The sequence below is a fragment of the Amblyomma maculatum genome, chromosome 5, assembly GCF_055883805.1.
Source record: "Amblyomma maculatum isolate TAMU_Amacu chromosome 5, ASM5588380v1, whole genome shotgun sequence".
NCBI classification, from domain to species: Eukaryota; Metazoa; Arthropoda; class Arachnida; order Ixodida; family Ixodidae; genus Amblyomma; species Amblyomma maculatum.
In genome coordinates this window covers 98,725,406-98,738,884 of record NC_139348.1, presented here as the reverse complement: position 1 = coordinate 98,738,884, position 13,479 = coordinate 98,725,406, and positions in this window count along the sequence as shown.

Genomic DNA, 13,479 nt, shown 5'->3' with positions numbered 1-13,479 from the left:
TGCTTCGCCGGGGCGTCATACAGCCATCTAACAGTCCTTGCGCTTCTCCGGTTGTTCTGGTCACCAAGAAAGATGGCTCCATCCGGTTTTGCGTCGATTACCGTAGACTAAACAAGATCACGCGCAAAGATGTCCATCCTCTGCCGCGAATCGACGATGCCTTGGACTGTTTACAGGGAGCCGAGTATTTCTCCTCGTTGGATTTGCGCTATGGCTACTGGCAGGTAGCGATGACTGATGATGACCGCTTGAAAACTGCCTTTATAACACCAGACGGCTTATACGAGTTCAACGTTATGCCCTTTGGCCTTTGCAATGCCCCAGCTACTTTCGAGCGCCTGATGGACACTGTTCTCCGTGGACTCAAGTGGCAGACCTGTCTTTGTTATCTGGATGACATCGTAGTTTTTTCTACCGACTTTTCTTCTCACCTGCTCCGCCTAAAGCATGTCCTCGCTAAAGCTGGGCTTCAGTTGAATTTGAAAGAGTGCCACTGTGCCGCTCGAAAACTCACAATTCTAGGCCACGTAGTCTCTAAGGACGGCATTCTTCCTGATCCCACCAAACTTCGCGCAGTTGCAGAGTTTCCGAAGCCAACCTCCCTGAAGCAGCTGCGGAGCTTTATCGGCCTCTGCTCCTACTTTCGATGCTTCATCTTGAACTGCGCCTCTACCGTCGCTCCTCTGACCCAGCTCCTTGCCGGCAGCTCTGACCTTTCCTCATGGACTCCAACCTGCGACAAAGCCTTTAACACTTTACGCCGCCTTTTAGTTTCGCCTCCCATTCTAAGCCACTTTGATCCGACTGCGCCTGCGGAGATCCACACTGACGCCAGCGGTATTGGGCTTGGTGCCGTCCTTACCCAACGTAAGCCTGGTTTCAGCGAGTATGTTGTGGCATACGCCAGCCGAACATTGACGAAAGGAGAGTCTAATTATTCAGTCACAGAAAGGGATTGTTTGGCCATTATTTGGGTCATCGGGAAATTTCGTCCCTATATGTATGGCCGACCGTTTTATGTTGTGACCGATCACCAAGCTTAATGCTGGCTCGCCTCTCTGAAAGGCACATGTGGTCGCCTTGCTCGCTGGGCTCTCCATCTCCAGGAGTATGACATTCTTGTCATATATCGGTCAGGTCTGAAGCATACGGACGCGGATGCTCTTTCCCGCTCGCCATTGCCAAGTGATACCTCGTCTGATCACGCTTGTGTTTACGATTTGTCTACTCTTGCCACTATCGACATGGCTACCGAACAGCGGAATGACCCCTGGATCAGGGCACTTTTGGATTTTCTCTCAAGTGCTACTCCCGGTCATTCATCCAAAGCGCTCGTCCGGCAAGCCTACTACTTCTCCATTCGTGACGGTCTTCTCTATCGCCGCAATTGTTTGCGTGATGGACGGAAGTGGCTTCTAGTCATCCCGCGTCATCTCCGGGCCGACATTTGTGCTGCGTACCATGAAGACCAACAGTGTGCTCACGGTGGCGTAATAAAAACCTACACGCGCCTACGTCTGCGATTTTACTGGCGTGGACTGTAACGCTTTGTACGACATTTCGTGCGCGCTTGCGAATCTTGCCAACTCCGAAAAACTCCTCAGAAGTCCCCTGTTTCGTTGCAGCCGTTACTTTGTCCTGCTCTTCCGTTTGATCGCGTTGGCCTAGATCTCTATGGCCCTCTTCCTACTACTGCCACTGGAAACCGGTGAATTATCGTGGCAGTAGACCATCTTACTCGCCACACTGCAACATCACCGTTATCCTCTGCCTCAGCAAGAGGCGTTGCTTTGTTCCTTCTCCACAACTTGATTCTTCGCCACGGGACTCCGAAGGAGCTGCTCAGTGACCGCGGACGCGGTTTCTTGTCCGACACTCTTGAGGCCCTACTGAAAGAATGCCGCATCATTCATCGCACCGCTACTTCTTACCACCCTCAGACGAATGGCCTGACAGAACGTTTCAACCGTACTCTGAGTGACATGCTGGCCATGTACGTTAACGACGCTCATTCCAACTGGGACAAGGTTCTTCCCTCCGTAACCTACGCGTATAACACTGCAATACAGGCCACCACTGGATTCTCTCCCTTCTTTATTCTTTACGGGCATCAGCCAACCTGCACAATTGATGCGCTTTTGACTTACCGCCCTGATGTTTCTGAATCAACGCCACTTTCGGACGCCGCCCAGTAGGCAGAAGAATGCCGCCAGCTAGCTCGCTCGCTTACAAAGGAAAACAAGTGGCAACAAAAACACCATCGTGACACTGGCGAGGCTCCTTCTTATGCACCCAACTTCTTGGTGTGGCTCTGGGTTCCTACCACAACCGCCGACCTTTTAAAGAGGCTTCTTGCTCGGTATAACGGTCCATACCGAGTCCTTCAAAAAACAACTCCTGTCAACTACGTAGTTGAGCCCGTTACGACCTCTGCGCGTCGCCGTGGACGCATCATAGTTCATGTGGACCGAATCAAGCCATACTACGATCCGTCTGTCCTTTCGGCTCCATGAGTCGACAGGATGGCTCCTTCTCTACCCGGGGGGAAACTGTAGTGTGGTAATCTTCATCGTTATTGCCACTGACATGCAGCGCGTGCTGGCGCTCTCGAGGACGAAGAAGTTGGTCGTTGTCTTCCTGATTCGGTACGCCTGACGCTCCGCTGCGAATTCATGGTGAGCAGCTGAATCCCTCTGCGTGGACTGAATAAACACACCCCCTACAATATATATATATATATATGCAATCATCCCAGCGACTGCGGAACAGCAAGAAAAAGCTTGCACCCTGATATCTGAGTGAGCATTAGAGAAATGAGTTTCCTACACAGCAGAGTAAAAATCTCAAGCCTGATAATTTGCTTTCCAAGAAAGTGTCAATTGTGCCAATATGTCACCAGCCGGATCCGGGCACGGCAACATCGTTTTTGGCACTGTCTATGTAATCGACATACAGATAGCAGCACGGTATGCAAAATATGTATTACGGTGCCGCAAGGCAAACCTTGCACAAGTAAATTTAACGCCGGCGTACACCAATATTCACTCAATGACACAGATGGTCCGTAGCATGGCCCTTTCTAGCACCGTGCCATTATTGTGACTGGTACGATTTGTCATACGCTGCGCGAAGTATGATAGCGCATATTTGAGTAATTTGGACACTGGTTTATTGAATCGCTTTTTGAATCGCTTTATTGAATCGCCAGAAGATAACGGGAAAGAAGGTGACGCCCCTGCGCCGATGCTTTAGCGCGGGGAAAGTTTATACTTCCGATGCACCGCCATGGTAGTCACTAGTTGGGGCAGTTCTGACTGTGACAAAGCAAGCAGCCGCAAGAGACATGCTGTACATGAACACTTGGCCGAGGTCGGACACTTTGTAGGTGCAGGAAGCGTGTGCACACTTCGAGCATCACAGTTACGTGTACATTCTTTTCATGGTGGAAGGATTTCCCTGTTGTTGTGAGCTGGATACATGTTCGCAAAGACGTAACTACTTGTTTTTGTGCCTAGGCGTTCGATGAACCGATTCCTTTGGCATTGAGTTGAAGTGAATTTTTTTTCCAGCACTGCATATATTATAAACGTATGAGTAGGCATTATGCTTGTCAGGGTAAGAGTAAAAAATAATAATTAGATCAGCTTCCTTCCCTTTTATCGCAATGGAATAAATGTGACATTTATACAGAATGCAATCAACTGCGAAAAATATTTTTTTGAAGGGTGCTTGAATCATGAGTGCATGTAGATGTGCTGTCAATATATTTCAGAAAAATTTGTGAAAATATTTAGGGGAAACGTCTCAACTCTGGTGACTGTATTCAAGCAGATGTTAACTTCTACTTGCGGTTATTGTCCTAACTCAATTACTCCAGTTCATCTTTCATTTCACGTTTCTTGTTAATGCTGACCTGAATGATTGTTGCCCAAACATCACCAATAATTTTCATCCTTCGAAAAACACCCCACTAAATTTAGATCAACTAACCCTACTGTTCGCGATGGCTCACATTGTTTGTCACATATTGTTTGTTCTGTTCACGGTACAAAATGTGCTTGGTAGAAGTGTCACTAAATTTCTGATCAAACCTCATTTTCGCTTCTCAGAGTACGATCATATTGCACTTGCAACCTGCGATGGCCCTATGAGACCGCATGAATATTTTTGCTTGCATCATAATCTATCGACCGTGACTCAATGGACGATGCAAACTCCAGCCCGCTTTGCTACGTATTTAGTGAAAAATATAATGTATGCCGTAAACACAAAAGTTCTTGCCGTAGCGATGAGTGAAAACGCATCTGAATGTATTTACCAAGCTGTATTTTCACTAACTTTCTTCAGATTAGTCGCTTGGTTAGAGAAGGCCCTTGATTTTGAGGCAAAAAGAAAGATTTTGTGAGCTATTTGAGAGAGCTACAGGCAGCGTTCATGTGCATGCAGTATCCGTGAAGGACGTGGCCTTGCTCTCTTCACGGATATAACAAGAGCATCTCTGCACGGGCATTTCGGAACAGTGATTTTGGCTCCAGTACACCACGTTACTGGTTTGCTCGCAAACCGCATAAAATTTCGAAACAGTGTTGTTTACGTCGGATGTCTTGAAGTCAAACGTATGAACAACCTACCTTCAAAGTTTTGTCCAGTATACACGGAAGTAGTATTCAAATCGCTCTATTTATATAACGTAACGGTGAAGCGGATATTCTTCAAAAGTTATGATAATATATTTCTTGAGCTAGCCAGAGGTAGCATTGATATCTGCGGAAATTTGTTTCTGGTCAAACGAAACTTCATGCCGTTCTTCGCCATGCCCCATCCATTGTGCACACACAGGAAACTTTCTACGTTAAGCGCAGCGGCCCTACTCTTGTCTCTTTCTACAACATCCTTCTTGGGTCAAAGCTTGGGATTTGCCTATTGCTGGCAGCTCTTGCTGCTTGCGGGGTCGTCAGTGTAGCCGTAGATTCTAACGAAACGTATTCTTAGTTCGTTGGAAGTGCACTTGATTCGTTGATGTTCCTGACCGCTTCCTTTTTTGCAACTTCTACACCGATTCCTCGCCGAAAATGGTTTGGAGCAGCGCTAAGCATCCTGTTCGCCGTGTGGCTCATGGCTATTCTCCCACTATCAAGCTTTTACCGAAGCGAGCTGGTGTCGAGGCTTAGTTTGCGAGCTACACCAGACGTTGTGGACACACTGGACAAACTGGAAGTGGCGCTCGACAAAACGGCAGCTCATTCCTTGCTTCTTAAAGATACCGCCGTGGAAGGTATCCTGCGCAAAGGCAAAACAAGCACGAGCTCAATATACAGTAAGCTCCTGTCGGCATACAAAGAACATACGGAAGGCAGTTCCGTTCTCGTCAATGTGAACTAATGCTTCTCTTGTGCTCAGGAACGGCAGGGCGTCTGCATAACTAAAAGTTGCTCAAGCTGCTATGTAAAAATACTCGGGTTTGACCTCGTAAAATCTAGAGAGGTTTTCAATCAGGTTTCGTTAACTACACCAGTGAGAAAGAATTATCCACTTTTTTTAGAGTACCGAACTCTCTTACGTAAATTGTACGATGCATCGCTGTTTAACCAAACGAAAAAATTCTGGCTGTTTTTGTGCGAATGCGGCGCGGCTGTGCGTCAGAGCTCGGATGAACTCTTCAATAAACCAGATGATCTAATGCATTTCTTCTCACTTTTAGCAGCTTTATTAGGCGTATCCACTGTAGTTTTCTTTCTCGAACTTGTGTGGTATTTGTTTTGAAATACCAGGGGTTACATTCAAGAGTCTCGCTTCGTTCAACCATTCGTCGTGTAAACTTTCAACTTGAACCTTTTCCTGCGAAAATAAATTGCGCCTCTTTTTGTGCAAATCAATTGTAAGGTTAGCCTTGAAATCTAACCATTGAGCTGAAAACGTAACTGCCGCTTCGATTAATAAAGGGTAACGTTATGCCAGGCGTTCTCATCAAATATTGTGGCAACATTCAAGTATTAAGGAAGCTCTTAACAAACCGTGCAATTCGAAAATTGGCTGCCCATGCTCACAATAGCAGTAGCTGCCAGTCTTGTTAGATAATGGCGTTTAATACTTTCTCTCCAAAGATGTCGCGTGGTCGCCATCGATATATTATGTCCTGATAAGAAAATCGGTTTTATTATTCTGCAAATAAGGCGGAACTCATACTGCAGAATTGAATGAAAACTCTTGGAAGTTGTGAGAACCCTACCTCTGTCGGTAACGCAATATGTATTCCCTCCTGCATTTTCTCAACACAGAGCGCCAGACAATTTCCGAATAATAAGGATTTGGTATCTCCTGTCGCCACAATCAAAATCATCGCAAATATTCATGAGTTTTGTAATAAATCACCGAACAAAATAGGCGTAACCTTTTTGAACCGCATTCCTGTGAGGCGTGTATCATGCAGGTAATTCGTTTATGGAAATATTCTGGAGCACACGTTTCATCGCTGCTGGAACGAAGGAAACATCTATAGCAGCCTATAGTTGCCTTTGAAGGAGCGAGAGGCCGTGGAAAATGAAAACTCACTTATGTTCGAAGAAAATTGGCAGAGCTTCATTACCTAGCAAATTCCAATGCACCAAAAAGGTTCGTAAAATCACGGTGACATGAGCACTGTAGTTGGATTACGACTGCAAAGATAACAATATAAATTTTAAAAGATAGTGTAATCCTTACTGCATTAAACAAGTTAAACCAAGCATGCATGCTTTCCGTTTCATTCTTCACTGAAGGACTTGTCTACCTCTGGCTTCTCCAAAACGCTAACGTGTTCCTCACTGAGCAAGGAGGCCCCATGAGCATTCATTTCCTTTCCCTTGACCCGTAAGTGCCTAAGATTGATTTCGCTTTTATCGGATGTTCAAGTTATGCAACATTGCGCTGCATCTGAAGGGTGAAAGTGCTGCTACAATACATTGTTTAATCAATGCAGCATAGCTACGCGCCAAGCTGAGCGGAACCAACCCTGTGCATTTTAGCATGCTAAGTCGGCCTGAGATTTCCCTGAAAAGGAAAATCTGTTCGCCATTGCGTAGTATGTTTCAAACATACCTTAAAAAGAATTGTTGTTGGGTCAGTTGGTGATCACCTGCAGAAAGCATTGGAGAATGCTCTAAAACGACAACACGAAATGGGACACATTGAATGGGATGATACTACGATCCTCGTCCTGTTCCTTGCGCTAATTAGGTTCTTTGTGCCTGTATTGTGTGTCATGTTTTTAGCTCATTTTCCATTCCTTCTGTGAACACAAATATCATTTTAATTCAAAGGCCTGATACAGTCTTTCTTAAATAAAAAGTCCTTTCATGTGCAGAATTTCACTTTCTGAATCCATATATCCACCTAATAGGAAATCAAAGAAAACCATTGTTGCATATCTTTGTACAGTATGACACGGCGTCCTGCACTAGCATTGCCTTTTATGCGTTTGCAATGTGCAAGAGACCTGATTTAGAGACATCTATTGTAATGCTGGCTGATGTTTCGACCCCCTAGCAATGACTAACACAAGGCATTACCAATCATTCCGAGATAATTTTCACGCAGATTCAAAGACGAATGTTCCTTCACAAGTGCAATGTTTCAGGCGCAAAAAAAAAAGGTTTCGCCGAACCCACCTTACTATTGAATGGTGGTTTATGCGCCGAAAACAAACTGAATTATTGTTCTACTTCTATTATTTTTTACACCTTTTACTTCTACTAGATATCTTTTTTTTCCCATTTGCGCCTTTTCCTTTTAATCAGTTTGTGTTCAGTTCAGTTTTAGGGCACGCATCAAACAGCAGAGCTTTGCACATACTTTAGCAGGGCCCTTTTAATTCTAACTATATATTAAATAATGTTATATTCAATTAAATTAGTAGCGGTTGCTGATATTGGAGTAACCGTCTCGCGAATAGTTTGGTGTGGTTGGTGGCAGGTGCGGTGTCTGCAGAAAATAGAAAAATAAACATAGAATTTTTTATGTTGATTCATTTCTGAAAAATATATTTTATATAAGACATTTTGGTACTCTTTGCGAATAGTGTTCTGTAAGCAGGTTTTACCCTGTCTTGGCGTTTGAATTGTTTGTTCTCTTTCCTCTGCGCTCTCCATCCATCAGTGCATGTGAATTGAAATGGAAAATATCATTGGTTTAACTGAAAGATGCTGCATTAGATATTTGGGATTATGAATATTAACTTACAGCTCCCTACCTTTTCTTTCTGCATAGACTGTATTGCAAACAGCAACGCTGCTGACAATATGTTCTTTAACATGGCAAAAAGTTTCCCTTCTGAACACTGTTACAGTGGTGCCGGGGCTGGGACGCTTGATAGCTGTAATGTGTGATTTATTATGCTTCATTTATTTCTGAAACAGCTATTTTATATGAATAGTTTCGCTACTCTATGCAATGAGTGTTGTGGGTATAGTTTCTACCCTTTCATGGCTTTTGAACTGTTTGTTCTATTTCCTCGTCGATGCCGCGCATTCTTCACCGTTACGGGAGTTTGGTCGGGGTGACCACGCATGAACTCAGACGACACTAAAAAGCAATTCTGTACTCTGGGTCGTGCAGAAACAATAAACGTTCAATCTACGGAGTCCTCCTTTCCTTCTCTTTATTTCCAACACTCGCCCACCCTGTTTTAAGAGCCATATAAGACTCAACGCTTCGCTATTGTGGAACTGCGCAAATACTACAAAATGACTGACCAGACATGTATTACATGTACCGGTAACTTTAGTACGTTTAGTTAGGAGCTTTCTAAGTAGTCTTCAGCTTGAAGTGTACAGAAATGAGGAATGTTACTTTCGCTTTAGGCTACAAAATACGGAAATAACAGGCAAATATGAAGTTCGAATGGCAAGTGAACGATGCATATTACCAGGGGAACTTTCATAAGAGGATTCAAATCGAACGAAAAAATATCACTGGTTTATAAAAAAAGAACTCCGTTAAATATATCTGATCGTTACATCTTTACTTGAAGCCCCTACCTTTTTCTTTCCCCATAAATAGCATTTTAGCTGCAACCTTGCGTGCTTTCCTTTCAGCTGACCAACACATTTTCACTTGTGAATACTGCTTCTGTGATGCAGTAGCTAAGCTCGAGTTTTGTAACCATGGACGCAGAATCGAATCCATTCTCCAGCTTTCATCACTTTTAAAGTTTTCAGCTTGAGTGCCTAAGAACATTTTCTATGCTGCTCTAAACCAATGTCATACATTTTGCATTAGTGTTGTCTGAGTATCTAGTGTTGTTAGAGTGTGCCCTATAGGTAAATCAGTTCTGCGGATCATTTTTAGAGCGGTCCACGCATAAAGTACAATGTACATATTTTATTGCATGAATATGTGCAATGTTTCGTAATATATTGAAAAAAAGCAAGAAACGATAAAGAAGCTTCAAACTAGAAATTCCTCATAAAGGTATCAACTACAGCTAAAATATTCACGTGGAAAGCTAATAGACCTCAGCAAGCACCCACCAGTGGTGGCTTTATAGCACCTTTGTGTCAGCTTTTTTGTCTACTCAAATTATCATGCTCTTATGGGCGAAATATATTTCCTCACCTTATTACTTGTTTTTGATATCGCCGACGACCTCAGCTTGGACGCAGACTAGCTCGGTTCTCTTGCTTGTGAAACGTTTTATTTCCTGCATCAAAGAGGAAGATTGTGAACGCCGGCACCAGTTGGCCAGCAGCCCCAGGCCTAGCCGCCGCACTTTCCAGCAGCCTCGCGAGCACGGCGGATCAGGGCCTTTTGGTCCCCGACCGATGACCACCCGAGGAGAAAGGCCAACCAGCCCTTTCATGGGGAGGGGGGGTGGATAAGGAGGAAAGTGGAGACTAGATTGGCATGCCCACACAATTTGAGACAAAGTACAATAACCCTCTTCACGGTGAGGGCATTCGGGTTCGACATTTAGGTTGTAGCGAGCAGCCTGAGCCGGACGCCAGAAGTGTCGGGCTCCAGTTGTGTCAGGACGCTTCTTCGGTCTTCGACAGCCCCTTCGCCGGAGGTGGGTATCGTTGGTGTTGAGGTCTGCAGTCATCAATATTTTCTCTGAACGACTGCTGCGGTAGGTCCAGCACGTGATCAGGGAACTAGAGGTTGGGCGCCAGTAAGATAAGCGAGCGCGGCCGCAGCGTTTACCGCTTTGTTGCCTGGCTGTTTCTGATGGGTCTGCGCCCATAAGACGCGACAGGACTTAGGTTGCAGGTTGCGGACCGCATTATAAAGCAAGCGGATAGCCACTGCGCCCACTTCATAGCGCATATAGCCACCATGCATTATGAATCCGAACCTTGATTCAGTTTAACCCTCGTAGCCAAATATGTGCGAATATTTGTGCATAGTTTTTTAATGTTTGTTTTTTCTTCCTCAATTACACTTTTACTCATAATAAGGGTTTGTTTTGTGGTTCAAGATTCAGCAGCCGTTTTGCCTAAGGATTGAAGCAACAAACTGCCGATTCCGCGTTGTTCGAGAGTGTTGCAATATCAATTAGACCGTCAAGTTCCTCCCAAAATAAACTGATAGCTGCCCGCAGAAGCGAGAATCGTGTTCGATAATTATTGAGCACGTATCGCCACCCCGGAGTTCCTAATCAGCCAAGGAGGAGGAGGAGGAAACAACTTTATTTAACGCATTACTAAGCGTCAAGAATGTCTTGAACCAGGGTCACCAAGGACAACTAATCTTTCAGCTGGTCAGGTGCTAATCAAGCCCGAAACGCGGGGGGAGGAGGGTGTGAAAAGTGGGGTGATTTAATACGACAGTACATGAAAACATGAAATGTTCTAAGGTGCCATAGGTTTCGAAAAATTTTGGGCATGCGGGGGAATGTCTGGTTCGCTATAGCCCAACACCTTGTTTGCAAACAACAGGGGCGCTCGCGGTGTCGCAGCCGCCCGGGGTTGAAAAATAGGGTTAGTGCCCATAGAATTAAATGGAACCGAAATATTTCTAAGCAGTTTTTTTAATTTCACGAGACACCTATGATGTCCTTATTCTGTGCAGAGTAACCGTGAACATCCTAGAACAGATCGTGAAAGTATGAAATCTCATGACCGAGGCGAAGTAGGCGAGGACAACCCATAAAAACACAAGTAAACGGAACTTACGGCAACATTTGTTTCGTTTCGCATAGCACCAGAAGCGGTGGCCAGTCGGTAAACATTGCCCAGCGCTTTAAAGAAGTATGCTGCATCATTGCGGAGGCGTTCTGGTTTTAAAACTCACAGTAATCTATATGTTGTGAATCCAACCACCCCCAAAATGCTCATGCAGCGAAACACGTGGTTTTGTTTACAGTCTGATATGCTGCCGCATGGAGTAAATTAGCCTGGTTATACTGTCCCTCACGTGATACATCCTAGACAGAATTACATATTAAAGGCAGTTGTCAAACGCCGTAGGACAATGAGGACCGAACGAGAGTCGTGCATTGCAGCAGACAGCAGCGGAGCTGTCGATGCCCAACGCGGCCGCTTCCAGCTCAGAAGCGTCTGCTAGCGTGGTGCATTGTCGTCTCCAACTGTGTGCGGTCAGTTTATCGTGCTGTGAACGGTCCCGCTGGTCGTCAGACTTGCAGTACTTGCAAGGGAATGCAGTGTTTCATGCAACATGATGTCGGGGCGTGATAGAAGACGTTCACCAAGAACTGAGAAGGGTTCAACGCCGCTCAACCGAGTAAAATCTTGTGGTAAGTATGTGTACATGTGTTTCTATGGGTCGCCCTCCCAACTCGCACCCGCCTACCTTTCACGGTATTTTAAAATACTTCGCCCCGTTAATGATATTTCATACTTTCGGGATCTGTTCTAGAAAGTTCATGGTTGCTTTCCACCGAATAACGAGACCATAGGTACTCCGTGAAATTAGAAAATTGTTTTGGAACTTTTCGGGTCCATGTATTCCTATTGGCGCTAAGCCTAGTTTTCACCCCCCCCCCGGTGACGCCTGGCGACAGAAGCGCCAGCGCATCGCGCTTACGTCACAGATAGATGTTGGTCTACAGAAACGATTTGACAGGAATAAGCAGTGTACTTAGTTGTACGCGTCTAAGAATGCTTATTTGGGTGGTAGTGAGAGATTTATCAGGAAGTGTACGAAGAGTTTCTCTAACCCTTTAACTGCAAGGTCAGATAGAGCGAGGCTATAATTTTTTCCTTCGTTTGTATTCGTTTCTATTAGTCAAAATGTACATAAAAAATGATAATGCGGCTGAACAAGGATTTCAAAAAATACAGAACGTCAACAATTTTGTTGATCTGCCAAGATAGGGAGTACAAAGCTGGCAAACTGACACGCGTCAGTTATCTCCTACTTGAGTTGGAATTGAAGAAAACAGCTGGTCGCCGCTTTTCAGGCACAAAAAAACGTCACATTCGGTGCACTTGAAGCCTGACACACCATTGTGGCAGGGAGCACAGCGCTATCTGGCCTGCTGTGTTACGGCGACTTCCATAAAACAGCGTTGTTTCCATGGCTACAAGAAGATAAATACGTTACTTGTTGGCAAAAGAAAGCAAAAACTTGAGGTGATGCAAAACTAATGTTCCGCGGTGCTCATTTCCCTTTTATATGAACACGAGTACTCAGATTTCCGCCATAAACTCTTCCCTACAAAAAAAATAGTGACCTTGAGGAGCTTACATACAAGTGCAACGCAGAGCTAATTCTAAACGGTTTTCTGTTTACCTTTACGCGTCCTGTATCACGTTCAAACCAATTGTGGATATAAAAACGAACAGCCAACTGCACATCATTGACGGTAAATTTTTACCTTGTTCTGGCATCTAACAATTTTGTAGACTATGTATTTTGTCCTGCACTGTCGCTTATGTCGCGAAATATGTTACACTATTCTGCAAGGGCCACGTTTAGAGACGCCTCTGCAAATAAATAAAATTGTTGCCACCTTTATCTTCGAATATCGGCTGCTGCTGAGGCCAGAACTGTGCCAACGTGTCTCGCACTCGTAGAAGACGGCACTTTTATGTTGAACACGGTCACTACGGGCCATCTATTGACGACTGATACTTTATTTCAGAGGCTACTTCATAAAAAGGCTCAATTTAGATGCACGTTCTAAATTTTAGGGAGAGGCTTTTTGTGCCAGCCTATAGTGGGTCAACAATATTGTTAATCTGCTGGTTAAAGGGCTAATGTTGTCATAGTGAATTTTAATTTCTATTTTGTAGTCAAGAGTAATGTCCCACGTGTGTGGATAAGGAAAGGGAATCCCAGGCGCCCGGTGTTGAAGTTCGCGGGCAAGGCGATGCATTACCTCATTGCCTGGGATTTCAGCTTGACCAGGAATTCTCCTCAGTGTGACAGTGTTGTGACGTAGTTTGGTGAGAGCTCTGTGCAGATCGTCCTGCAGTTCTTCAGAAATGCGACCCGTATGTATGGTGATTATAGCTTACATTGAATCAGCGTATATGGTATAAC